Genomic DNA, 26,705 nt, shown 5'->3' with positions numbered 1-26,705 from the left:
GAGGAAGAGGGAGAGGGGGAGGGGAGGGGGGAGGAGGAGAAAAAAAGAGGAAGAAGAAGAAGAAGAAGATGGAGGAGGAGGAGGAGGAGGAGGAGGAGAAGTTGTTGTTGTTTTTCTGAGGGGCTAGAGAGGTGGCTCAGAGGTTAGGAGTGCAGTCTGCCCTTCTGGAGGACCTGAGTTCAATCTCCAACAACCATATTGGCCGACACACAACCTCCTGTAACTCCAGCTCTGAGAGCAGATCTGATGTCCTCTTCTGATGTCCACAGGCACCTACACGTGTGCGAACACACACACACACACACATATATATATGTATATATATATATATATATATATATATATATATATATATATATATGCATGTATGTATATATATCTAATAGATATACATATATACATGTATCAATACCTTATTTTTAATAATGGAAACAATGAAAGTGATACTAGCCATTTGAAAATATGTGCAGCTTTGTTCACAAAAGAGAAACACAGACTAAGCTACCCTGAGACACCGTCTCTCACCTATCAGACTGACAAAAAGCCCCAAAGTATGACAGCAGACTCTATCGGAGAGCCAGTGGAGAAGCGGGTACACTCATGTATTGCTAATGAGAACACAAAACTGTGCACCCCTATGGAGGCAATTTTGTCAATAATCAAATTACGATGCATTTATCCTTTAACTCTGAAATAAGCATTCTAGACATCTCAAAAAGACATTAGTTAAAATATAAAATGACACAAACACAGTTCTGTTCACTGTAGCACTCTTAGTAATAATAAAAAGCCTGGAAGCGAGCCAGCTGTCCATCATCAAAGAACTGATTGTATCATCTACAATGCATTCACAAATAGACTATGCAGCCACAAAAAGGCATGATCCAGCCTACATGGCTAAATGAATAAGGAATGGTAGGGGGGAAACGGGCTTTGTGTGTGTCTCACTTTCTTGTCTGTTGCTGTGATAAGATACCCAGACAAAAGCAACTGAAGAGAGATAGGGTTTATTCAGCCCACAACTCTGGGTTCTAGTCTATCATTACAACAAAGTCAAGGTGTTGGGAGGTGGAAGCAGCTGGCCGTGTGGCATCCCCAGTTAGTTATAGAGCAGAGAGAGGGAGAGGGAGAGGGGGAGGGGGAAGGAGTGGGGGAGGGGGAGATTATCAATTGCTCCAACTCTTAAGTCCAGGATCACCTGCCCAGGAAATGGTCTCACCCACAATTAAAATGGGTCTACCCACCTCAATTAACATAATCAAGATAAAACACACACACACACACACACACACACACACACACACACAGGGCATGCCCAGAGGCTCATCTCCCTTGTGACTCTGTCAAGTTGACAATTAGCACTAAACCTCACGGTATGTCAATGTTTTATTTACCTAAGAAAAGGCAAGAGATTATGAACTTATATACACTTTTGCCTATATGAACAATAAAATAATAGAAAGAAAAAGCATAAACGTGTTTCAATTATTTCCTGTAAAGAAAGAACACAAATAAGGCTGGAGAAATGGGTTTTTAAAGGGGGCAGGTTTTGTGGAAATGGAGAGCTATGGAAAGAGTTTACACAATATTCATAAATATTAAAATCTGGCTTGTATAAGAAAACCTATCTAAGAAATGTATCTTAGCTACTATTTTATTGCTGTGAAGAACACCATGACCAAGACAATTCTTATAAAAAGGAAGCATTTAATTGGGGATTTGCTTACAATTGCAGACGATTGTTCCATTATCATCATGGCAGGGAGAGTGGAAGGCAGGCACAGTTGTGGAGAAGTAGCTGAGAGCTTTATGTATGTCCTGATCCACAGGAAGCAGGAAGAGAGAGAGTAAGGTGGGGCACTGGGCTTTATACAGGCTTTCGGAATCTCAAAGCCCAACCCCCAGTGACACATATCCTCCAACAATCCCATACCTCTTAATCCTTTCCAGATAATTCATCATCTGGGGACTAAGCATGCAAATACTTGAGCCTATGAGTATTCCTCTCATTCAAATCACCATACTATGTCTCATGATTTGAATGTGCAATGTACCCACCCACTCATGTGTTTGAACCTCTAACCTCCAGATGCTGCTGCTGTTCGGGTTGTGAGGTTTTTAGGCAGTGGATCCTGGCTGGAGGAAGTAATGGATGCCTTCTGGGGCAGGGTGGGCCCTCTGCTTGCCATCCCCACTGAACTGTAAGCAAGCGAGTTGTCATAGGCTCCTGCTACCCCAAAGCCACCTCTGCCACACCTTCCCATAACGATGAACTGTATCCCCCAAAGTATGAAACAGAATGAAGATCCTACGTTGCTTCCTGTCAGTTATTTTATCATAGCAATGAGAAAAGTGATGAATCCATGAAGCTATAGCTGGCAGCATAAACACTAATTACCAGTGTGAATTAACTGAACAATTCATTGTTGAAATAATAAAAGGCACAAACACATGTGTGGGTGGGAACACACACACACACACAGAGAGAGAGAGAGAGAGAGAGAGAGAGAGAGAGAGAGAGAGAGCTAAACAGTTAGATATACATACCATGGGGAAATCAAAGGAGAGCGTCTATAGGTATCAGAAACCAGGATTTTTGGTGTGGTAGAATAGAGGACATTAAGTAAAAGTCTGTAACTCAAAAATGAAAAAAATATCAGAATAAACTTGTGGCATATTTTTTAAATACATATTTAATGGCTCTGTTTATTGAAAAGGCTATGAAAATTATAACAGTGACTAGTCCAGAAACAAATTGGCCAATGGCACCCAGGTTATGGTATTCCTCAAACACTATTCCTCCTGGCCAGTAGAACAGCTCCATGAGTAACGGAGCCAACTACCAATCCTGCCGACCTGAGTCTGGTCTCTGGGAGTTACATGGTGGAAGGAGAGACCCACCTGACTCCCACAAGTTGTCCTCTGACCTCCACATGCCCACTTTGGCAATTTCAATGCCCCACAAAATATTTTTTAATGTAATCAAATGCTATTTCTTGCTAAAAAGAAACCGGAATTTCTTGAAGTCCTTATTTGAGTAAATCCAAGTCAAAGCAGGAAATGTCATAAAATGGAGGCAGCATTTTTTTTTCACAAGCAAAAAAAGCAAGCAAGCAGGCAGGCAGGCAGGCAGGGAGGGAGGGAGGCAGGCAGGCAAGCAAGCAGGCAGGCAGGCAGGCAGGCAGGCAGGCAAATAGGCAAATAGGCAGGCAGGCAAGCAAGCAAGCAGGCAAGCAGGCAGGCAGGCAAGCAGGAAGGAAGGGAGGGAGGCAAGCAGGCAAGCAGGGAGGGAGGGAGGGAGGGAGGAGAGAGAGAGAGAGAGAGAGAGAGAGAGAGAGAGAGAGAGAGAGAGAGAAGCTCATACAGACTCAGGCACCAACTCAAGGACTGTTCTGGGCAAACATGGATGGTTTAAGCACAAGTAAAGCTGGCCATCACAATGACTGGACCATGTCAGATTTTTGCTTTTAATTCACTGGTCACTTTGGAAGACATCAGAAAACAAAACTGACAAAGTGAAGGAGTTAAGTCCTCATTTTGCCTTACTACAGTTTGGCATAGGCAAGCAGGGCTTCTCCCTGTCAAGGTACCCCTGCTAATGAATGAAGAAAAAAACAATAGAATCAAAGTATTGCCACATCGTCTCACCCCTGGTGAATGAATACATCAGTGTAATAATGACTAATGTCAGCTAATATCATAAAAGGAAAATGAGAAGAGCAGACACTGGAAGATTCCTGGTAGCAGTATGCAAAATAACCCATCAGATGCTCTTAAAAAGACATCTTAATCAAATCAAGTCTGGGACCAACTGCTCATTTACAGGTAGCAGAGGAAATGGGAGCACGCTCACTGATGCAGTATGAAACCAGCAGGGCACAGACATCGGAAACAACCCACCCACTTCCTCAGCAATCACACACAAAGGCAAGCCGGAGGGAACCTAGATAGCAAAGGACATGTTAGTGACTTGTAACTCATGGACCTTCATCAGATCAGGTTACAAATGAAAAACCTGTAAAGGCAAAAGAAACAAGGAATCAGAAAAATGTGGAGAGCAGGTATTGAGAAGATTAATGGATTATTTACCTTTTGGGTGGAATAGTGTATGGTATGTTTTAAAACTGGATTTTAGAGACACAATCTGAAATATTAAAAATGAAATTAAATGACTTCTTTGTCTTTTGACAAAGGACAATAGGAAATGGCATTATCAGATACAGCTTTTTCAAAATTATATGAAAAAAAAATAAAGAAACAGGATGAAAGTATAAATGAGACTAGATTAGCCATATTGAATCTAAATATGGGCCTTTAGGAGTTTGTTATAGTTTTAAAGAAAGACATGTCCGACTGATTCATAAAGGCCTAGCAAAAGAAACAGAGAGTCTGGAGAAATGGCTTAGTCAGTAAAGTGCTCGTGGTACCAGCATAAGAGCATGAGTTTAGTTCCCAGCATCCACATAAGAAACTCAGCTGCAATGGTGTTCAACTATTACACCAGTGCTGGGCTGAGGAAGGAACCAGAGGGTTTGATAACCATCAAATCTAACATCAAATCTAACACTGACTCAAAAAGTAAGGTGGAGGGCTTGGGAAAGATAACATTGACCCCACACCTTTACATAGACATACATGTTTGCATACACAGCTGCATTTCATGTCTATGCACACACACACACACACACACACACACACACATGAAAGAAGGAAGGAAAGAAGTATAGAACAGGCAAGAAAGATACACTACGTAGTTGAGTGTGGTGACACATGCCTGTCACCCCACTCTTGGGAAACAGAAGTAGGAGGACATTGTGTTCAACGGCAGCATGGATACCTATCAAGACTTTATCTCAAAAAATAGGACACTTGAGGTAGGCATGGTAGCTCACGTATGTAAGCCCAACTCTGAGGAAACTGAAGGAGAAGGTTTAACACCAGCTCAAAGTCAGCTTAGGCTAAATAGTGTGTTCCAGGCAAACCTGGGATACAGAGTCAAACTCTGTCTCAAAACAACAACAACAACAACAAACAAACAACAACAAAAACTTCACTGAGCATGGTGTGGTAATGTACACCTTTGATCCCAGCACTCAGGAGGCAAGTAGATCTCTGTGAGTTCAAGGCCAACCTAGACTACATAGGGAGTTCTCTGAACATCCAGGGCTACATAAAGACCTTGTCTTAAAACAACAACAACAAAACTCAACAAAAAATAAATAAACAAAAGTGAATGCATACCCAAATAAGCCAGGAATTTGTATAATTAGTATAATAAATGTAAATAAAGTGCATGATGGGTCAAGCAAAAGTCAAGTGCTATCAGATTGTATTTTTAATAAGATATAGGGGCTGCTTTCAAGATACATATCAAAAATAAGGTTGTCTTCAAACCTTATTTATCAAAGGGAAACAGATTAAAAATTGTAGAATGTCAATGTTTGTCAAAGAAAACTACTCTAGCAACACTAAGCTAGAACAAAACCATTTTTGATGAATGAGACACCAAAATCAGGCCAGCAGCTGCTTCAAGGAAGTGGCCATGGAAGGGAATGTAAGGGGGGGATATGCACACAGGACCTTCAGGGTGGCTTTGCATTTCCTGGGTGGTGGACACTGGAGGCTCTTTTCATATTTTCTGCCTCCTGGTATGGCTTGAATATTTTAGTTTCACTTTTATTAACTTCTTATTGTGAGATCATCACTTATCCACAAGAAGTGGTGAACACAGCACAGAGTGGTCCCCTCCATCCTTGGTGCAGTCCTCCCCACAGATTCTGTTACATAAAGATGATGCATATTAAAAGGACAGAGGTGTTGATCCATGCAGGTGTGAGGTTTCTCAATCAATTTGCCAAATGTGTAGATTCCCATCTGTAAGTGAGAATTTTGGTTCCTTTAAAAAAAAACCACAGAAATATTATAAAAATATGTTTTCATTTTAATCCCAAGTGTGGATTAAAGGGGCTGCTTCAGCCTGTCCACAGCAGGTGACTATAATTTGCCTTGTGATCTAGCAGGGGTGTGATTTTGCCAGGTGCAGATAGTTTCTGTGATTATGGGACCTTTGGAATTCTGGGGACTCTTTGGGGGTGGGGGGAGTATATAAATGCTAGAGCCCAGAGAGGGTGTGAGTTGGTGATGGTGGTTGGTTGTTGTTGGTTGTCATTTGTTAAGTATTTGTGTGCAAAGAAGAAACAAAAAGAAAAGCAGGTCGGCAGCTACTTCAAAGAAGTGGCCAAAGAAGGGAATGTAAGGACATGCACATAGGAGCTATATATCTTGACAGCAAAGATCAAAATTTCTCCAAGGAACTCAATGCCCTAAATCACCAGGAAGCAATCTAATGATGTCTTCAGCCTCTTTCACCCCTGTCCTTTTTTCTATTGTATCTAGTGTTGGGAGGTTGAAAGGCTAGAAGAAGAGGGGTGGAAAAGGGTGGGGAAAAGAACCCACAGAGTAGCAGAACGGCTACAACCCTCACGGCCACAGACAGAGCTTTTAAACAACCGCAGGGCTTTCCCTGGTGGGATACCCACAGAATGGCAGGTGGTATCCCAGTCCCAGCCCCTAGCAACTGTCACTCCCCCAAGTGCTTGTCACCATAAACTCTAACAAAACTATCATGGAGAGCGCAACCTTTTGAGACGAACCTTTGTGCCTTGAGGTCGCCCAAATTGTTTCACAGATGAACTGTTCTTTGCTGGTTCTGAGTAGCTGCCCATAGACTGTGGACTTATTCACTGAGCTACTGTAGAACATTCTGTCTGGTATGTGACTATTAGAAACAAAGCCAATATAAGCAATCACATTGTGTGTGTGTGTGTGTGTGTGTGTGTGTGTGTGTGTGTGTGTGTGTGTGTGTATTTAATTTTACAGGGTGTACTTATGTTGGGTTATATAGGATTCTTGTTTTTCAATCTTTTTCTAAATAGTTCTACCATTTTACTTTCCCAAAAACAAAACACGAGAGCAAGTTCCCCACATCCTCGGCAGCGTTTAGGATTGCAGTTATTGATACCGTTTATCTGAATGGATCTCATGGACGTGTGATGACAATGTTCTCAGTGGCATTTCTCTGACAACTAGCTATGCTAAACATTTTTCCACACACTTGTTTATTGTCTGCAGTCACCTGTGACAAGTATCACTCCCTATCTCTTGCCTGTGCCCTTGTTTGTTTGCTGTTGTTGTTAAGAGTCCTTAATATAATCTAGATATGACTTCTTTGTCTGATATATATATATGTAGATGTATATTATATATATGTATATATATGCATGTGTGTATGTGTGTGTGTATATATATATACATATATATACACACATATATATGTGTATATATATACATATATATATACATATACATATACATATACATATATATACATATATATACACATATATATTGTGTATATATATACATACATATATATATATATATATATATATATATATATATATATATATATATATACACAACCTTTTGAGACGAATGTTTGTGCCTTGAGGTCACCCAAGTTGTTTCACAGATGAATTGTTCTTTGCTGTTTCTGAGTAGCTGCCCATAGACTGTGGATATATATATATGTATGTATGTATATAATACACACACACACACACACACATATGGCATGCAGATGTTATTCCCTGCTATATTTTGTCTTCTCTCTCCCTTCACAGGATCTTGTATGGTGCCAAGTGTTTTTTATTTGGATGAACTTTTGCTTATCATTTAGTATTCCTTTTGTAGATAGTGCTTTTGTGCTCTGTCTAAGAACTCTTCTCAAGGTCCTACACTGCATCTCAGTGCCTCACAGTTTTTAAAATCACTTTGTTGTAATGAACTCACTAATTAAATCATCACAGAGCTAGATCGTAGAAACCACCCATTCACCCAGTCCCCAGTTCTATGCCAGGGAGCCTCTATTCAGTGAGGTGGTCATTCTGAAGCCATGGAGAGTTAAGCACACTCTCACTGTCAATTGCATTTGTATATATGCTAGCCTATAATATATACATGTTTATATGTAAAACATGCTATAAGTGTAGGTGTGACTACCACTTAGAAAGGAGACCAAGAGAGGGTGATAGTGGGTGGTAAGGATGGACAGAATGCAGGCAACAGACAAGGGAGACTGAACCCTTCCTATTTGAGGCTTCCAGAGGCCTCACTGTCGACTTTACTTACATTATGGAAAAACCTAAAAGTCCTAACCAAAGATCATATAGGCAACGTATGTGAGCTGTGAGAAGAGAATCTAAAGCTAGTTCTTTTCCTGGCTGTAACTGTGTCTTGACTCTTTTTTTCTTCTGTTTAAGTGAATAAGTCCATAAAAGTTTTATGGTTTTATGGTTTACATTTACATCTGTAATCTATTTTAGCTAATGTATAAAATGGATCTTGTGGTATTATGTCAAGGTGTTCGGGGTTGACAGGATTTCGTTTTATGCTTTGCTCCTTCTGTCGAATTACTTTTACACTTAAAAAGAAAAAAAAACCCCGGTGTGTCAATTAGGAAGAAATTAAACTGTTTCAAACAGCAAAGGACATGACCGTCTCCGCATAACTTTCCAGGATCTTTGCAACCAAAGCTCTTAGAGCCAGCGAGTGAACTCAGCAAAGTCGCAGGGACGAGCTCGGTGTTCCGGAATCAGTGATAGGTATTTCCACCAGCAGTGAAGACATGGAAGCCAAAAGTAAAGTTATGGAGCTACTTATGATCACGTAGGCATGAATCAAATGCATGGCCTGGACGATATCAGACAAGCGCTGTGCCACCGAGCTAACCCCCAAGCCCTTGTGTTTGAGACACTGGTCTCTAAGTTACAGTTCTCCCTCTTCTGCCTCTCGGGTGCTGGGATTTTTAGATATGTGCCCCCATGCTAGGCATAGGCATATTTTTTAATCAGCATATAATAGACTTCTGTGATGAAAGCTACAAAATATGAATGAGATGAATCAAAGATATAATTAAGTTGAGTGACAACACGGTGTTCATGAATTGGAAGACTCTGCACAGTAAAGACACCAGTTCACAAAACAATATATAGGTTTAGTACAATTATTACCGAAGTATCATTGCTGCCAGCTTCTTTTTAAAATGTACTAAAGCGTTTTTTACAGATTGCAGCTGAAAATATGTCTGTACACATATACACATGTGTGTATGTAAGTGTAAGATTGGACCTCCCATCACTAAAATACTGTTGTGCTTGGGTATTTATAGAGGGAGGCTGGTTAAAAAAAATAACTCCTCTCCTTTAAGTTCAATTAAGGTCAATTTACATAAAATACAAATTAGAACCGCACAAGAAATGAAGTCTACAAGCCACCATAGGTCAGGCCTTTGCCAGTTGGAATTTTCTTCCTTCTTTTGTTCTCACCTGGGGCCCACCTGGGGGAATTGACTGTCCTTGCAACTGCCTCTCGGGATACGTGAAGTCATCCGGTAACTTAAGACGATGCCATCAGTCTCCTCTTGGCCCCTGCCAAGCTAAAAGAGATCAGCCATCTGATTGGGCCATCTGAGATCCACAACACCCTCTTTGCTGCATCTTACCCAGCCAAGAACGCCACTCATTCTACTGTCTTCCAGTGGTTGCTCTCAGCCTCAAACTCCCACAGGCACACAAGAGTCCCACTCTTACTCTGAAGCACCCGTCAGCATTCACCACGGATACCCTCATGGGTGTCCTCTCTCCCCACAAATGTGTCTAGACTTCCATGGATATCAGCAGAGGGAAGTAGATTAAAAATTAGCCGCAAGTGAACAGGGAGGGCACGGAGCTCAGCGTGGAGCCCCATTCTACTGCTTGTAGGAGCGAGGGAGCATCTGAAATGTTTTGACTGTGAAGCCGTTCACAAGTCAGTGCGACAAAAGAGCTTGTGGAAAAGTCCAAGTCCGTTAAACATCTACAGTTAGCAATATTGAGGAACTACTTTGGATAACTGATCGCCCAAATATAGCTCACCAGACCTTGCCACTCCTGTCTCAATGAAGAGTTCTTGATGCTCTGTGAATACTTCTCCCTCTGAATTCTACTATTCAGATGATCTTCAAGGGAACTTTAAACAGCATTAAATTATCTATATATTACAACCAATACACGGGGTGCTGACTTTACTGTCCGTTGCAGATAAGATAAATTATTAATAATAAATCCTGAGTGTGGGCCTCCCCAGCCCTCTCTGAACACCACATCAGGACAGACTAGCCATATTAGAAGGTGAAAAGCCAAAAAGTCATGGCCTCTGCTTTCTAATGTCTTACTAAATTCTGGTGACTGGAGATAAGAGGTGTCACATAAAAAGCCTACCTCCCACAGGTAAACTAGCAGAGAGTGGCCAGAATAAATTAAAGTAAGAGATGACATCATGGCCAGGCCAAGATTTTGGCTAAATCTTGTAGAATGGCTGATGGTCAGACAGACGGATGGATGGATGGATGGACGGATGGACAGACAGATGGACAGATGGATGATAGAACAGAAGCTATCTGAAGCAGAAGGATCTTACCATCCCACAAAGAGGGAGTTACTCTTCTTCTTACTGTACCCAGAACTACTGTGATTTGCTTCTCAACACTAGTTTGAAAATATATGGAAATGATGGCCACCTTGCTGACACACACAGACTCCCATCTTCCTGGAACTTAGTCATAAGTTACCGGTACCTCAGAGAAGGATAATTTTGTAAGGGAAATACAGACTTGATGGTAAGAGCAGCTCAAGTCATTACTAGAGTAATCTCAAACTACTCTTTCTCTGTAAGCTTCCATCTCTTTGTGTGATAAACAAAAGGATAATGGGGCCAAACTCAGAGGATTATTATTTTTAAAAAAAGTGAATAATGAATACACTGAACCTGGGAGGTAAGGCGCAATTTACAAGAATGACTCTTCCTGGTCAGTATCCCTGTACATTTATTTATCAGCCTGGTACACAGTCACCCCTGCATCTCACTCCGTCCTGCATTCCTGTGGTTTTATCCGGGATCTTTTACCTCTTTCACTTTTAGGTGGTGGTCGCTGTCATTGTTCTGTGTTCTGCATGTGATTGATCCCAGGGCTTCACAGTGCTATGCAAGTGCTCACCACCAGTGTCTCCTTCAGGGCCCATCCCTCGGCCCTGAAGAGAATCTTCAGTGCAGGAGTCCAGGTAAACAACAGTTCCCTTTAGCATTTGGAAGATGTCACCACATTGGTGTGGCTTTTCATCTCAGCTGAGGGGTCAGCTGTTAACCTCCTTGCTACTTGCTTCAAATTCCTGTCTCATTTTCCCCTTGGGGTGCTCTTGGAGTTTTCTGTTTGATCACCCTAAAGTCTAACTTAATGTTAACTCAGCCATGGCCTCATACTTCTAAAACTCTCTTCCTTTTTTCCCAAATCATTATCCCCTTTCTAATGTACTCTATAATTTTCTTGTTCACACACTTACTTATGCATACATATAAATATATATGTGTGTGTTGTGTGTGTATACATACATGTATGTAAATAAATACACACACACATGTATGTATGGACACAGAGACACACAAGTCTAAGCCCATCAGGAGGAGAGATCCTTCTCTGTCATGCTCACTGATCTTTCTCCAGCCCTGTAAAAGTCTCTGGTCCCAGAACAGAACTGCTTAAAACCCTCCCCTGACTGCTCTATCAACCTTGTTTACGTAAGTAGCATCTGTGCCTCCCATCTTTCATCCAGGGACTCAGAACAGACTGATGCTCAACCAGTGTGGGCACTAACCTTAGGGGCTGCTACAGGCCTGGCTCATGTCTGCTCTTGTGGACAGGGACACCCCTTCACCCTGCATCTTCCCTGCTGGCCCCCTCCCCTGAAGAGATAGTCTATTAAACAGGCAAAGAAATCAAGTCATGGAAACATGAGCTTCCATTGGACCCTGGGAAATTGAGGCTGTGCGGAACAGAAACTTTAGGTCAAATAAATCTGTGGCAATGCAATAAAAATAAGTCTGGAGACACAATAAATCAAAAGCTCAGTGGGTCAAACGGCTTCCTGATGCTAAAATGCAAATGTTACCCCAAAAACATCACGATTCTGTTCTCTGTGGCCCATCTCACGCCTAGGATTTCACATTACCTTCAGAACAGGTCTAAGATACAAATCGTTCCATCTTAGAAGAGGCAAAACTTAGGAGAAAGAAAAAAACAATGCAAATAATCCAAGGAACCTCATGGCGAAGCCAGGCCAGACTCCGATAGTCCTGGAACAGGGTTTCCTAACTCAGGATCTCCATGCAGTGGACTTAGGGTCACAGCAGAGATGTGGTATACCTTCCAAAAATATCAACTCTAGCCCAAAGTCCACAGAAATAAAACCATTATTTTCTTATTAAAGCAAATATGTTGTTTTGAAGGTTTGTTGTTGTAGCTGTTGTTTTGTTTTGTTTACTAAAGTATCACCATGTAACTTGGGCTGACCTCAATTTTAACATTCTCCTGTCTCAGCACCACCCCCATCACTGGGATTACAGACATGTACCACTATGAGTAGCTGAGAATGTGACATTTTAGGACATTGGGCAGTGGTGATGTGTGCACGAGGGTGCTTTGTGGAGCACTCCTGTGAGGAGGCCAGAGAAGAGCTTTTGGGCAGCTTTTCCACCACGGTTCCAGGAATCAGACTCAGATGTTTGGTTATGCAGCAAACATTTTACCTCCTAAGCCATCTCTCCAGCCTATGTGTACGTTTTATACAAAATACAATCCACAGCATTTGTGTGAATTATTAAGATAAAAACATTGTAGGAGCTGGAGAGATGGTTCAACGATTAAGAACACTTGCTGTTCTTGCTGAAGACCCAGGTTCGGTCCCTAGCACCTATATGGTGGATGGCAACCATCGTAACTCCAGTTCCAGGGAATCCAGCGCCCTCTTCTGGCCTCCACTGGCACTACACACACATGGTGCACAGACATTCATTCAGGTGCAACACGTATACACACAAAATAAAAATAAATGAACCTCTTTTTAATAAGATAGAGTTTGCCTGAAGGTTGCTTTCTACACTGGCAGGCGTCCTCTTAGAGACCTGTGGAACACTTCCACCTGCTAACCAGTACATGACTTTTAGCAAAGCCCTTAGCTTCCCCAAGCCTCATTGTTCTTGCCTGTATAACGGGGGACAACACTGCCTTCCTGACAGACGCACCATCATGAAGACTAAATGAAGATACAGGAAAGAAGTCCCAGACAGAGCCTGACATAAGAGGAGAAGAAATCTGAAAACACTCATTTTTTTAAGTCACCAATCTGTTGGAAGATTTTTGAAACATGTGGAACCCAAGTAGCAATCATCTCATTAAAGTCCCCAAACTCTTAATGTGTCCAATTTAAAGTTTCACTTGAGAAGCAAGAGCTGGGAACAATTTATAGGATTGACACTGAGCAAATGATTAGAGATTAAAGAGCCCAAATAATTGAAGAAAGATGTAAGTTTTTTTAAAATGAATTTTCTGTGAACTTGAGGAGGAAAGGGTAGAAAGAGACTTAAAAAGTCTTCGCCCGCTGTGGATATGGCTGAGTGGGTGAAGTGCTTATCGATTAAGCATGAGGACCTGAGTTCAGATCCCAAGCCTCCGCATGAGAACCGGACACAGTGGCACACACCTGTAACCCTACCACTGATGGGACAGAAGCAGGGGGAACCCAGAGCTGGCCAACCTAGCCAATCGGAAAGCTCCAGGAGTCAGCAAGCTAGTCCCAAAAAATGAGATGGAGATACAGAGGAAGATAGCCAAATTTGAGCTCTGGCTTCCATATGTGCATAGGTGAGCTCATATCTCACACACACGCATACACACACACGTGCACACACACACTACATGCACACATACCTTCAAAGGGGTCAGGGAAATAAGTCAGTGGTAGACTACTTGCTTAGCATATGCAGAGCCCTGAGTTCAGTCCCCAGTACTGACAAAAAAGAGAGAAGAGGGAGGGAGGCAAGATGCAGAGGGCTGAGGAAGGAAGGAAAGAAGAGAAGGAACAGGAGGAGAGAAGAAAGGGGAAGATAAGGACGACTCCACTACTGTCTTCCCATCGGGGTGGGAAGGCACACCACACTCAACTGACAGAGCAAAGGAGAATCAGGAGTCCAGAGCCCTGCTTGGCCTCTAGGCTCTCAGCAACACCTATAAAAAGCAGAACCCAGTTCCTTACAGACCTCCTACAATCTTGAATACAGACTTTTGGGTGGGGACAAATCGGCCTCTAAGCAGAAAGCATAAGCATCCACATAGTGAGGGGCATAGAGTCAAAAAAAAAAATCCTACAATGTCCCCTCGTCAACCCTGCCTGCTCAGCTACGGTCTTATGCTAAACTATTCAAGGTTCCCACCTGGAAGATGTATAGCCATTAGCAACTGTCAACATGGCACTCATTCTGCAGATGGCACCCAGCAGAAGGCTCAGGAAAGGGGCACAGAACAAAGCTGTCTTGAACCCCTGGCCAGAGAAAGGCAGAGATGCTGCCTGGGTAAGGTTAGGGTACACAGACACCAGGGCCAGGCTGGCAGCCCTGGAGGAGCTCAGCGTGGTGCATGCAGGAAATGCTCAGGACTGGACATATCTCTCTCTCTCTCTCTCCCCCCTCCTCTCTCTCTCTCTCTCTCTCTCTCTCTCTCACACACACACACACACACACACCAGTGCCGCCGACCCACCTTTGGCTCCCTAAGCAGCAGCTCCTTGAAGGCACGGCTCGGTCTTTTTTTTTCCCAGAGAACACCTGGTCCAGCCTCCAGTCAGTGATGTGCAAAGCACACAAGCTCTCAGACCACATGTAGGGCTGCTCTTACCAACAGCAGAAAACTGGGCTTGTGGCTGAAGCTAAGACCTGAGGCCCCTGGGGAGCTACTTCAAGCCCGCTAGTTCCAAACCTGAACTCTAGGCTCTCTTATGGACTGCCACAAGGTGGTGCTCCCACCAGCTCTCCTCCAGACCAAGTCCCAGTCATAAAGGTTCCCTTTTCCCAGAGTTCCTCATCAAGGAATGAGCCTCCTCCTGTTCCTGCCTCCTCCCTCTCCCTGGTCTGGCCCACCGGTCGCTCTCTCCACTCCCTGCAGTCTGTGCTACCTCCTGCCTTGTTCTGACCCACGCTCATCCCCATATCTGCCTTGCAATACACCCAGCCTGCTCCCGGTGCTGTTCCCCTGTCATCTGCTCCCACCCTCCTCTAACCCTCTGCCTAGCCCCACATCTGGAGCCACATCTGGATCTCATCATAACGGTAAAGCTTGACTATTCGTGGGGCCTAGAATATGACAGCAATCCACGAGAGGAGGAAGGGTGTTAGCACATGGTAAAAACTTTAAAGAGATATGTGCACGCGGGTTCAGCTAAGGACTGCGTGGCCGGATGCTGCTGAGTAAATGCTTTAGCAATTGTGGTGGCACGAGGCAGTAGGAAGATAAGAGTAAAGAGAACAAAACAGCCTGCAGCCTGCAGCCTCAGCCCAGAATATCCCGAGGCCTGGTGCGTGTCTCAGATCTGAGTAAACATTATGTTCAGTCCTTGCCGCTTAGGGAGGGGAATCCTGGGAAGACTGTGCTATCCACCTTTGAGGAGCTGTTGAGACTTGCAAAGCTCAGGACAGGGCTAGCTATAATTTCTGATGGCAAAGAACAATACGATCAAACACACACACACACACACACACACACACACACACACACACACCCTTTAAGGCTCCTTAAAAGCTTCTTTAAGCCAAAGAGGAGAAGCCTAACCTTCATCAGTTGTTAGTCCCCATAACCCTGGACCAAGCCCTCTTGGGTCAGCATACACCCTCCTGGAGCATCATCCTGCACGGGCCCCAGGTGCTAAATTAGAAGAACAGTCACCAGGACCTGATGCTGTAGTAAGTTTAATTCAGTAGCTCCTGTAGTCACACCTTGGGCACAGAGAAGTCCACAGGTGGAGTTTGAGGAGGGCATAAGATAAGGCTTCTAGGATCTGGGGCCAGGGGCTGGAGCTGGAAGCAGACTTTGAGTGGAGTAGGAAGGCCAAGAAGAGACACTGGTAGGGAAGCCGATGGTCCTGCTGGTGTGTCCCGCTTGGGCCTTCCCTCAAGGCCTGCCTCTTGTCACCATCTGCTCTCAGAAGTAAATTGTAGAGGACCCAGGCAGATGGCTCCCTTTGGGCTCAACTGAGCCTCATCTGTGGCCACTGTCTCTAGAGCGGGTCTCAGTGGGACACCAGCTGCCCCATGGGCAGCATTGAGAGCCTCCCCATCACTTAGTGCTCTCCAGAACAGTTTCCCTTCATCCTCTACTCCTGAAGCAAATCGGTGCCTATGCCTAGGCCTGACTGCTGGCATGGTGCTGCCACACCGGGCTCTTGGGCAATCCATTGCAAGGTGCACAGGTCATTAAGACATTCTCGATCTGCCTGGTGAACACCACACACACTGCTCAATGAGGTGGCTTTCCTGCCCCATCCCAGCGCTATGACCTGCAAGCATAGGCAGGAGACTGAGATGTGAGGTGCCACTGCCCCCTGCTGGTACTCTCGAGAATCGTCTAAGCTAGTCCCAAAGAGAAAATGGACCAGGCTAGAAGGGCACTGTCCCCTTCCTCCGTTCACCTTTCAATGGGGAATAGATACACAGGCTTGGTGGCTTCACCTGAAACCATGGGACTGACTGTCCCTAAGAGAGATGACATCTCACAAAAACAAGGAGACAGGCAGCAGAGGAGATTCAAGGGGGAGAAAGAGGGGTCCTACTTTACCAGAAGAAAGAATATGACACTCTCCACGTCTGCACCATGCTACACAGGGCACAGTGTATTCACAGTCACTGGCATCACACCTTGCAAAAAGAGCCCTGAAGGCAGGGCAGGGTGGGGTGGGACAGGGTGGGGCCTTTCCATTGCACAACTGAAAATGGAAGATCAAAGATTGTCCCCTTCACCCACACCTCCCCCCAGAAAACATTACATAGCCAGACTCTGAAGGAGTCCTAGGGCTTTGACACATGTTACTTTGTGTTTCTAACAGGCCCTAGAACACCTACAATACAAGACCTGGTCCTTGTCCGGTCTTCCTGGACCCCACTTGTCACCTGGTGAAGGGATCCTGTGGTCTGAAAGAGGCTATGTTCGATGCTGACCTGTGACTCTGTAGAAGATGGGAAATTGTGTTGCAGAGACCTGAGAAAGCAACAGTCTCTCAGAGAAGGGAGGTCCCTCCCAGCGTAGCTGCAAATCAGGCCCAAGGTTCCTCAGGACAGACCCTGCTGCAAGGCTGGAGCTCCAGTCACTGCTGTGTCACGTGCACTCCTGTGGATTCCCCACATGTGACCAACAGAAGAGGACAGAGGTATTTTGATGAAATGTGGCTGCTGCCCCAAGCCCACCATAACCTAGATCACCTCTTTCACTAAAAAACTCACCCTCTTCCGTTTCTTTCTCTCAGAGGCAGATTCTGTCCTGGACAGCTTCTTCAGCCTTCCATGCCATTTGATGTGGTCTGATTTTCTCCTGCACTGCTTTAGCTACAACGGGTCTTCTTCCTCTAGAGTCCCTCCCTAGACTGTGGCAAGACTAAACCAATCGAACAGACCCATCTCTCCTCCCTGTGTCTGAGTCAGCCACGTGCAATAACAAAATGCATCCTCTTTCCTGGACCATTGTGGGTCCGCATCCCACCCCGTGGCAGGGCACGGCCGCTTGGGAAGAGAAACGCAGGGAGCTTGACTACGCTTATCCCACCCACGCTGCTGCCTGGTAGGTGCTGGGCTTCAGGGAAGCACAGAGACACCGCTCTGGGGGTGGGAAAACAGTCCGAGATGTGAGCAAGCCGAAGCTGGTGTTCCCTAACTTCTGAGCATCTAGTCGCTGCTAGAGAACCACACAGAGGAGTCGGGAACAAGGTGTCAGGGGTCCACGGGCCACAGCAAGGCTAAAACCACTGGGGGCTGACAGGCTGAGAATGGCATGTCGACCAGGCCTGGGGCTGGGCGCTCCAGCTTTGCTCATTGGCGAAGGTAGCAGCAGTTGTCTGAGGGCCCAGAGGGCCCTCCTATGGGAGACTTAGGCTGTGTGGCTCTGTAGGCGAAGACCTGCTCCGTGCTCCCCATGACGGTGGTAGATGAAAGAGACAGTCCTAGGTTCCAAACTATTTATTGATTGTTCATCCTGGAAAATATTCATATCTTCTTCTCAGGGTGGATGAACCCGAGATTAAATACCATTTGCAGGGAGGAATGTCTGGGAAGGGGAGCTTATTGGCTAAACTCTCAGTGCCTCTAGGTACTTCTTTAGCATGGAGAACTCTGTTCTAGGTGAACGTCACCACAGGTCACATTTCCTTATGTGGGAAGTGTGGCAGGTCTTCCAGACCAGGTATCTAGCAGGGAGCAGGGAGGCACCTTCTATCTCAGGTGTGAGTTTCCGGGGTCTCAACCCGCTCTACCCACCAAGCTTCCTGGCATGGTTTACTGTCCCACAGATCATGGAAGAGGAGACAAGTGTCTGACTTGTTCTTCCTCTGGATTGCTTCTTAATGCCCAGAGAGGAAAATATTTATACAGATCTGTATAAATGTGCTGCCACCTGAATCCATGATAGTGTCCGTGGTCCATGCCAAGGGCCATGCTGATGCCCATAGGCTGTGCTACCACTGGAGACCATGTTGGTGTCTATGCCCCATGCTGCCACTAAAGGCCATGTTGATACCTGTGACCTGTGCTGCCGCAGAGGACCACGATGGCGTCTGTAATTTGTGCTACAGCTGAGGTCTGTGCTGATGTCCGTGGGTCTGTGTGTCCCCAGAAAGTATGTGGGGATCCATGACCCATGTCCCGACTGTGAAGGACAAGGAAGCCTCTTCTGCAGTGGGCGTGATGACTGCAGACTCACAGCTGAGACTGAGAGACATAGATGTCCTCTGTGACAACCTCTCCCACCCCAACCCTCACGCCTACCCCCTCCCAAAAAAGAAACACTCTAGACAGGAAGCCATTGAAAAGAACTCTTAGAATTCTGATGGAGATGCTGAAGTATAACTCTTCACAGCTGATGGCTTTTGATGGGGGTGGGGGTGGGGAAACAGTTTTCTTTCAGAGGTTGGCCACTGGGAGTTTGACCATGCTCTAGTGAGTATGTGGGCAATACACAATGTCCTTGGTTTTCCTCTTCCTCCTCTTCCTCTTCCTCTTCCACCTCCTCCTCTTCCTCCTCCTCATCTTCCTCATCATCTTCCTCCTCTTCCTCCTCCTTTTCTTCCTCCTCTTCCTCCTCTTCCTCCCCTTCCTCTTCCTCCTCCTCCTCTTCTTCTTCCTCCTCTTCCTCCTCCTCCTCCTCCTCTTCCTCCTCCTCCTCTTGTTCTCTTCTTTTTTCTGGGATAAGGTCACAAGAGTTGAGGGCTGGATCTGGGAGGCCTAGTGAGATTGGGGTACAGTATATGAAATTCTCAAGTAATCAATAAAAAATGTGATGTTACAAAAAAAAGACTGTGTGATCTCACGGCCTCTCCCATCTCCCTTCATTACTCACAAGGACTCCCTTCCCTCCATGATTCAAACCAGTGCTCAGGCTCAAGGGACAGAGAGAGGGCGAGCCCCCACCACTGCCATTGCTGAACTCTGCTGCCTTCACTCTCAAGAGAATGTTGGTGCGCTGACATCATCCCTGATGATGGACCTTAGTTAAGAGCTGGTCTTTAATATTCATATCAAGGATGATGAACCCTAGGGTCAACGTGTTGTGCAGCTGCCCTGGCTTCAGTCTGATTCTGAGACTGTCCTGCCTACAACTGAACAAAGGCAGGCCCCTCAGCCAGGCCCATGAGCAGTGGTGATCCGTCTCCAGGGTCCTCAGAGCAGAAGGTGTGGCCCTGACACCTCCAGTGATGCTCTCACGGGCCAGTGTCCTCTCAGATAAAATTGGAGTTAACCCCCCATTTTGAACAATGAATCAGAGAAGTGGAGAACTGACATGATCCAAATGAGATCTTTCCTGTGTCAGCCGGGTGGGGTGGAGGGGTGGGTACCTTATAGTGTCACCCCACCAGGGCAAGCACGCCCACAAGTTATGCTCTGTTCCATGTGGCTTTAGATGCTGGGAAACGTTTGCCTACTCTTTCTCGGTGAGAATGATTATAGGCAGGCCTAATTCTTCAGTCTAACGCTCTCCCCATGCAGACCTAATTCTGATCTGCAACCACTGTCCTTTAGGTCTCATATGTGGGGCTTTCTCGCCCTCTGGTGGAGAGACTTTAGCACTGCAACTATGTCCCTGCTTAACCCTAACGGAGATACCGACCTAGTTCTTTCAGTCTCTGAGGCTTTTCCCACAGGATCCCACCTTCAGGGCTAGGAGATGGTGGCAGGGGGACCTGCTCTGCCCATTTCGTCCCTGCTCCCCTCACTTTCTGCAGACCAGGCCACCGCTTTTCTGACACTACCATTTACAGACTGCCAGACTTAGTATCCAGCTACTACATGTGACTAGTCCTCTGCCTCACACACTAACAGACCCTCCGCCTGCGCCATGACCCTTCTCAAGCCTCCCTAAGCCAATCTCCCTACTGGGGTGATCTCTTTCCTTCCTTTCTGGGCCTGACTCAGCCAGCTTCGATCTGCAGAGCACTTCTCCTCTAACTGGGTATGGTAAGCAGTCATTCCATTAGGGAAGACATGACACCAGAGGAAGCTGTTTGCTGAACCCGAATCATTGGGTGACCATGGCCTAGGGGATCTAGCAAGAGGCTTCTTTGGGGAGTGGCAAGACTTATGGGCCAACCGTGAGCTGGTTTTCCCAGAAGAGGGGAGGGAAGGCTGTCTGTGGCTACTGTCTTTACCTACTTTATTTCTCACCTTCACCCCAACCTTAAGGATAAACCAGGATCCTTTTGCCAGGTGACACTGTCTCAATGAAACAATGTAGCCAGTCTTGGTTCTAACAGCCAAAGGACTACTGTGGACTCCTCTCCCCCACCCCCATCCCCACCCCCAGGACCTTCTACCATACTATATTCTGTCCCTTTTCTCACAAAGCATGGAGCAAGAGAGCAGAGGAGGTGGCGGGAGGCACCACTGGCGTGAAGAAAGAGTGTATGCAGATGGACTGAGATGCAGCCATGGAGGGGCGTGGCTAACCCTCTCAGAGGACAATCCTGGGGTAATTGACCACATGACAGACAGTAGCCCTTCTGACCTTCTAAGGTAATTGGAACCCTTGACTTTTTTCTTAGTTTTTATCACCCTAATAAAAACCTACATCTCCCGTTGGTATGGATTGAAGCCATCCCCTTCACATATTGAGGTATTTGGGGATACGGTGAAAGCTCAGTCAGTAAAGTGCTTGTCAGGTACTCATGAGGACCTTAATTGCACACCGGGCATACCATGTAAAAAGCTGGGCACGGCAGCCGTGGGTCTGTAATCTCAGCACCAGGGAGGCAAAGCCAAGAGGATCTCAGGGACTCACTGGTCAGTCTAGCTCCAAATTCAGCAAGGAACACGGTCTCAAAAAATTAAGGTGGAGAGGCTGAAGAGGTGACTCGGTGGTTAAGAGCCCTGGCTGCTCTTGTAGAAGACCCACGTTTGAGTCTCAGCACCCACCCAGCAGCTCACAAGCATCTATAAGTCCAGATTCTGAGGATTCGCTGCTAACTTCTGACCTCTGAGGACACCATATGTGGTATCCATACATATATGTGCAGGTAAAACATTTTGTACATAGGCTAAAAATAAATACAAAAAAAAAGTAATTGCATCACCAAGACCATTTATGCCTGCCTCCAGCCTTTCTTTACCCAAACCTCATCAGCAACCCTGCACTAACCACCCTTATGAGCTGAACTCCTAGCGTCTATTAGGGATTGGGTGAGGCAGTCTCTCTCTCTCTCTCTCTCTCTCTCTCTCTCTCTCTCTCTCTCTCTCTCACACACACACACACACACACACACACACACACACACACACACACACAAAACCCACCCCAATTCCCTGGAAAAGGGATAGGTCTCTGTCCTCTGCACGGTGCCTGGCACAATAATGGGTACCCCACAAATGTCAGTATGCAGGATACCCCTTCATTTCTCTTTCTAAAAACACCTTGTGGTCCCCCTGAGTCACAGCTCTAGGGTGAAACAAAGCCAGCCTAGGGCGAGGAGCCTCCCGGGAGTGACTGCCACTCTCTGTGGGCACACGCCCATTCAGAGCTCCAATTATCAGGAGGTAACAGGTTTCTGCAATCTTACTCCCCATTTGGCCAGGGAAAAAAACAAACCATGAAGCAAGCGAGCTCTCTCAAGGATGCTTAGCTGGAAATGTTCTGCACCTCAGAATTTAAGGCTCCATTTCAGAAATGATTCAGCCTTAGATGAAAGAAGACAAATGCCCCTATTTTTATCCAGAGAAAGTTATGAAACACTACTCACATCAAATCTCCATATACCTTTTCCTCCTAATGCAGCAAAATGATACCCTTATCATCGTTCAATCAGAGGCTTGCTAAGTCGGCGCGGGGAGACGAGACTGCGACAACAATCATCGATGCTTCCGGCAGCCCCTCGCGCCCGATCCGATGCACAGCACCGCCATTATCAACACATGAAAGGCTTCCTCAATTTCACTCTTGATCATCATCAGCCACAACAGATATTTATTGACTGGCTGTTGTGTGCAGGAAATGTGGCCAGGTGCTGAGGAAGAAAAACTGGGCGAGAAAATTCTCCAAGGATTTTTGAAAAGGGGAAGAGAGGTACCAATAAGCAAGCGATCTGCCTCCAAAGTGTCCTGGGTGTAGAAAGAAGACAAACGCAGTAGCTTTGATAAAGGAGGATGGTCCGGACTGACAACGTATACTTTCAGGTTGCTCCTCATGTGATTTTTGCCAAATGCAAGAAAATGATACCAGCCTAGTTTCTCAACTAAATGCTGAGTGGCTGTGGGGAGGAAACCCTGCCCAGAATATATCTGTCTCTTCAAATTTTTTCTTTGTTTTGTTTTAATAAACAGTTTCATGCAGCCTAGGTTAGCATTGAACTTGCTGTAGAGTCATTGATGAATGTATTGGTACATGCGCATGGGTGTGGAGGCCAGAAGTTAGTCTTGAATGGTATTCCTCGGGTACCATTCATCTTGGTTTGGAAAGGTTTATTTAAAACAAACAAACAAACAAACAAAACAGGATCTTAGGACTCCCATTGCTGTGATAAAACACCATGACCAAAAGCAACTTGGGAAGGAAAGGATTTATTTCATCGTGTACTTCCAGGTAACAGTCCATCACTGAAGGAAGTCAGGACAGGAATTCAAACAGGGTAGGGAAATGGAGGCAGGAACTGAAGCAGAGGCCATGGAGGTGTGCTGCTTACTGGCTTGCTCCTCCTGACTTGCTCACTTGATTTTCTTCTATATCCCAGGATTCCCCCCAGCCCAGGACCCCCACACACAATGGGCTGGGCCCTCCCATGTCAATCATCAATCAAGAAAACGCCCTTCACAGACTTACCTACAGAAAACTCCTTTGGTGGTGCTTTCTCCATTAAAATTCCTTCTTCCCAGATAACCCTTCCTTATGTCAAATTGACGCAAAAATTAAGAAGGGGCATGGGAGTGCATCCCTTTAATCCCAGCACTTGGGAGACAAAGGCAGATGGATCTCTGTGAGTTCAAAGCTCTGTAGCTCTAAACAAACAAGCAAACAACCCACCCGCCCACCCCACCCCCAAAATACCAAACTAGTCAGCAGTCTCTTGTGTGGTTAGGTCAGTGAGCCCTAGGAATCAGAAATCAGCTTAACTCTTCCTCTTCCACAATAGGACTTCAAGGGCACACTATCACACCCTGATTTTAGATGTAGGTTCTCAGGGTGGAAAGCAGGTCTTGCATGCAGGATGCACAGTTTACCAACTGAGCTATTGCAAACCTAGCCAAGGATGGACCTCCACTTCTGGGTGCTGAAGTTACAGATGGATACCACCATGTGCCTCCCAGCATATCATGAGTCTGGCCTGGCGCTGCTGTGGTGATTGACACTCACCTGAGGTGGGTCATGTGCTGAGAGCTTGGTCACCAGCCTGTGACTTTATTAGGAGGTAAAGGGACCTGGGGCCTTGTAGGAAGAAGTTTGGTTGTGGGTTCCTACTCTTGAAAGACATATTGGAACTTGAGCTTCTAGTGAGCCTGCACCCCCTCTTCTCCTTAGCCATGAAGTAACCATCTTTACTGCATCACTTGCTCCCCAACGTGATGTTTTTATTCACCACAGCTCAAAATAATGGAGCCAGCCAGGTAAGGGCTGAAGCCTGTAGAAGTGTGAGCCTTGTGAACCTTTTTTTTTCTCAAAAGTGAATAGCCTTGGGTACTTCCTCACTACAACTAAAAGTCAACTAGAAGTTGACCTACACACCTGTCAATACAAATGGGCAAAAATTTCCAACAGTCTTGGTATCCATTTGGTCCTGAAATCATAGTGACTGGTGTGTGTGTTTGGGGGGGGAGTGTTCACTCGTTTATTCATTTGTTTGTTTTCTCAGAGAGAGTTTCAACTGTGCAGCTCTGGCTAGCCTGGAACTCCCTATGTAGACCAGGCTGGCTTCAAACTCACATTGATCTGCCTGCATCTGTCTCCCACGTGCTGGGAGAAGAGGCGTGTGCCACCATGGCCAGCTTTAGCCTGCGCTTTAAAGTCAAGCTCTGAAAAGCGTTCCTTAGGGCTGTCACACAAAGAGGGAAACCAAAAACAACAGTGTCAGAAAGAAGAAAAATAACTCTAAGCACAAAAGTCTCTGCGTGCCTTTTTAAAAAGATGTTCACTGTGTATACACATGAGTTTCTGTGTGGGGGTTAACGCAGGTGAAGCCCAGCAGAGGTGTCATATCCTCCAGAGCTGGATTGCAGATGGTTGTGAGCTACTTAACATGGGTACTGGGAACCGAACTCAGGTCCTCTGTTAGAGCAGCACACACTCTTAACCTCTGGGCCAGCTCTCCAGCCCTCGGCATGCCATTTTTAATGTGTTTTTACAAAATGATAGAAACACTGTCGCCACCCTAGAGATGCTCACTGAGTCACAGGGGTGATTCAAGACTCTCGTAACCGCCTTTCCTCATGAAAATCATTTAAGCATCCGCACTAGCAAGATATTAACTCTTGCACGATCTTACTCATTTGTGCAAGAAGGGTTTACATTTGTTTTGGGGGGTTTTGGTTTGGTTTGGTTTGGTTTGGTTTGGTTTGGTTTCAAGACAGGGTTCACTCTGTAGACCAGGCTGGCCTCAAATTCACAGAGATCCTACTGCCTCTGCCTCCTAAGTGCTAGGATTAAAGGTGTGAGTCATCACCATTTCTAAGCCCTGCTGGAGAATTAGAAGATTGGCCCCAGGAAGGAACATCACCTACCCTATAACATGTTACAGAGGGACAGATGGCCTAAGCATGACCCCAAGTCCCTACCCTGGTTACTTGGAGATGAAGATGGTCATCCTCAGCTTCTCCCCTGAACCCCCAACCCAAGAGAGTTTCCACCCTTCGCTCCACCCAGCCCTCTGCAAAGAGACTGCACTGCCTGATGGGTTCCCAGTCTCTAGGGACAACTGTTTCCCTAAGAAACTCTCAGGGGCAGCTGGCATTAAAAGTCAGCCCACCCAGTACTGCACAGTGAGATTTCCTTCACTGCCATTGCATCACCCTTATGCTTTGCCCATACAGAAGTAGATCCCATGTGGTAGGGCTTCCCATGGGAATCTGTGACAATGTCCCACTTACCCAGCAGAGCACCCAACCCAGCACTCCAATGCAAGGATCCTGAGGGCAGGCACTCGCATGGCTTCTTTCTACTAACCCAAGCTTTTTGCTCTCCCCACCCCCCCACCAAACGAGCTCTTCTGTTGACTTATGCCATGTGACACTGAGGAATGTGTACTGAGTCCTCTCACACCATGGATAAGCCCTCGGGAACCTCTTGTATGACTATGGGAGAACAGATGAGCACTCGGGAGCCATATGTATGTGGTGGCCACAGTGTGACATCTTCTACCGTGCAGAGAAGTCAGGTAAGGAGAGCGGGGAATGAGACCTGAACTCACAGTCTACTACATCTCACCGTAGAAAATGCTTCAGTGTGCAAGCAATCCATATAAGCATGCCAGAATCTCATCTACATAGGCCAGGGAAGGGAGGCAGTTAGCATCTGAAGTTCCTTCATGGGAAATACTCAACAGGGGTTGGTCATTGGACTTGAAATACTTTCCTGAAAATATCACATTCCGGCCGCTGCTTCTGAGCATTCAGACCAACGTGGTTTCTGATCATCCTTACAGCTTTTGTCAGTTAATGTAATGGATGTTAGAAAATGGTTCACTGCTGAAGTGGACACAGGCGAAACATCTCTAAGCATTCTCATCCCATTGTGGAGGAGACATAAGAGACCTGTGGAGCCAGTATTTCTGACCTCCAGGACAGCAGTTCAGGTCTATTGTAGCTGTCTTCAGACACACCAGAAAAGGGCATCAGATCTCATTACAGATGGTTGTGAGCCACCATGTGATTGCTGGGATTTGAACTCAGGACCTCTGGAAGAGTAGTCAGTGCTCCTAACTGCTGAGCCATCTCTCCAGCCCCTACAGCTCAGGTCTAAAGTGCCCAACTAGGACTCGTTGGAGATTGCCACCTGACCCAGCTGGAAGGCCAACGCTCCCTTCTGCTCACACAACACTTCATCTGCC

The 26,705-nt window shown here is 45.8% G+C and overlaps 3 long non-coding RNA genes across 8 annotated transcripts in view; 1 reads left to right on the top strand and 2 right to left on the bottom strand.

The window, feature by feature from the left end:
- Gm13846 overlaps positions 1-26,705 on the bottom strand; it is a 92,079-nt gene that overhangs the window by 61,910 nt on the left and 3,464 nt on the right. The window contains exon 2 of one of the 3 annotated variants that reach the window (XR_868941.3): positions 19,304-19,407. The exons of the other annotated variants lie outside the window; for them this stretch is intronic. This is a non-coding gene — a long non-coding RNA (predicted gene 13846). Of the gene's footprint in view, positions 1-19,303; positions 19,408-26,705 lie in introns of those variants that run through there. 3 annotated transcript variants of the gene reach the window in all.
- Positions 482-15,019, bottom strand: Gm13847. 4 transcript variants are annotated; one of them, XR_868938.3, is made up of 4 exons: positions 14,690-15,019; positions 9,387-9,496; positions 2,548-2,631; positions 482-1,818 (listed from the first exon to the last, which is right to left on the bottom strand). It is a non-coding gene; the product is annotated as a predicted gene 13847 (long non-coding RNA). The 4 variants fall into 4 exon arrangements; XR_377511.4 differs by having other exon boundaries at positions 484-2,199; XR_001785209.2 differs by having other exon boundaries at positions 486-1,818; positions 2,084-2,631.
- Positions 15,048-18,959, top strand: Gm13848 (predicted gene 13848). The gene is made up of 3 exons (NR_152155.1): positions 15,048-15,255; positions 17,025-17,345; positions 17,442-18,959. It is a non-coding gene; the product is annotated as a predicted gene 13848 (long non-coding RNA).

The sequence above is a fragment of the Mus musculus genome, chromosome 6 (genome assembly GCF_000001635.26).
Source record: "Mus musculus strain C57BL/6J chromosome 6, GRCm38.p6 C57BL/6J".
NCBI lineage: Eukaryota > Metazoa > Chordata > Mammalia > Rodentia > Muridae > Mus > Mus musculus.
This window is presented reverse-complemented; position numbering and strand designations above follow the sequence as displayed.